A 2,268-nucleotide genomic window follows, 5' to 3' on the forward strand; every position below is an offset into this window, starting at 1 on the left:
GCAGAAATTCCTACTCGGCGGGAGGGGTGGGGCAGGTAGGGCGGAGTGGTGGGGGGCGGCCGAGGGGTGGGAGAGGGTCTGGCCCACGCGCGCCTGGACTGGGACTGGTCCCGCCGGCGCAGGGTAGCAGGAAGCTCTCCACACACTCACCGGACCTGGGCTAGGACTGGGTCTCATGGCTTTGGTTTAAATCCCAGATTTATCATTGAACCATTACTGACTCTTTGTAAATCAACCTACTACCTGGGCCCCAAATTTCTTTCCAATAAAGTGAGGGACAAGGATGTGCCTCATGCGTCAGAAGTGAGGGACAATAGAAATAAGGAACCCAAAGATAGCCAGGTGCAGGTTCCCTTCCCTTTCTGAGGAATATATCTAATGAAGGGCTGGTGTCTGGCTGCCTCTTTTCCTTTTCTCTTCCCCACTCCACTGGTCCTTCCTGCCCCCTGCTCCTTGGAGCACATTCCATCAGGCCTCCAGTACACCCCTCCTTCTGGGTGATGCTCTTCTTTTTCTCTGTTCTGGTACCAGGCATCAAACTCAGGTCCTTGTGCCTGCCAGGCAGGTGCCGTGCTGCTGAGCTATCCCCCCAGCCCAGTTCATTCCTCTGGAGAAAGCACCAAGCTACCACACTGTTTCAGCACTTTAAGATCCAACTGGCTTCCTGCAGCAGCAAAACTGCAACCAATAGGCTATGGGAGGCTTCATCACCGTGCCGTGGGTCGTGTGCCCTCCTCCTCTACATAAGATTCATTAGAGGACTTGCTAAAGGCCTTCCCCTCCACTGCAGGCACTTTGCTCAGGGCTGTCAGAGAGCCTGTGGCCCTTACGTTGGGGGAGCATCTGCGACCCCACATCCCCACTGTCACACTGCTCTGTGGCCTTGCCTGTTGCTCCTTCTGTGTCCCCATGGGCCCAGGGATGTAGAATCCCGGCAGTGGGGTCCTGGCTCACAGCCCTGCCCCTCCACTCCTCTGAAGCAGTTCCATCCATGCAACAGGGAAAGACATGGAGAGCGCAAGCCCAAGCAGACAGCGTTTCTTGAATCCCAAGGCCTTTGGAAAAGAACTCAGGGCTGTGTGCAGGCCCGAGAGGGCTTCATGCTTCCCCTCTGAACCTCAGTTTCCTTATCTGGTAAATGGGGGCCATGCTTCTCTGCCTCCAGGGCTTGATGGTTACTGGTGTAAAGGAAGCCTAAAAGCTGTGAAAAGAGGAACAAATTGTGTCCCTGTTTTGATCAAGACGGATGCAAATTGCTACCCTGCAAGGACAAAGTGGGAGTCCCTGGGGATAAAAAGGAGTCTTTCTATTATGTTGGCTAAGACACGGTAGCCTTCAGCTACAACCCCAATTTTCAGGGAGAGCAGGGATTTAAGAGCTGAAGAAGCACTCAACTCCCTGGGTGAATCTCCACAGTTCTACCCCCACCAGCTCTGAAGTTGTATTTACTGCAGTAAGCCAATGACCAGGAAGTAAAAGTAGAGCACCAGGGGAGATACCTGCACCCCATGCAATGAGCAAGGACTCTGGAGGTCAGAAAGGACGCTGTCCTGATCCACACAGCAAGGCAGATGGACCTCAAAATGTGACACCACGTGCAAGAGGCCAGACATATGTTGTCCGCAACTCCATTCCTGGGAAATGTCCAGAAGTGGCAACTGCTCTAGAGCTAGCACCCAGACCAGAGGCTGCCTAGGGCTGGAGGGGATGGGAAGAGAGGGTTGCCAGCTGAAAGGCATGGAGTTTCTTTTTAAAGTGATGAAAATATTCCAAAATGGACTATGGCGACAGATGCACAGCTCTGAACGTAGTGAAGACCGTTGCGTTTTACGCTTGAAATGGATGCATTGCATTGCTCACGGGTGACATCTCAGGACAGCTGAGAGAGGGGGGGAGAGAGTGAGAAGAGAAAGAGGAAAGGGCCAAGGAGTAGCTCAGGGTGAAACAGCCGGAGTGTCCTGGAGGCGGGCCCAGCCCAGGCCTGCCCACCGCCATTGCTCCAGCCTGTCTCCAAATGCTCTCAGGGCCCACCACTATCCACAGCAAGAGCGCAGCCACCTACGCACCCCCATCCTTCTGAAAACATGAACCAGTAATCCAACTTCCTGACCTCACCAACTGTCTCGGCCGGTGAGCTTCCAACGGCTGGGCTGGGCTGGGCTCATCCTTCTGAAAACATGAACCAGTAATCCAACTTCCTGACCTCACCAACTGTCTCGGCCGGTGAGCTTCCAACGGCTGGGCTGGGCTGGGCTGGGCTGGGTTGGG

The sequence above is a fragment of the Octodon degus genome, unplaced genomic scaffold (genome assembly GCF_000260255.1).
Source record: "Octodon degus isolate 3935 unplaced genomic scaffold, OctDeg1.0 scaffold00296, whole genome shotgun sequence".
NCBI classification, from domain to species: domain Eukaryota; kingdom Metazoa; phylum Chordata; class Mammalia; order Rodentia; family Octodontidae; genus Octodon; species Octodon degus.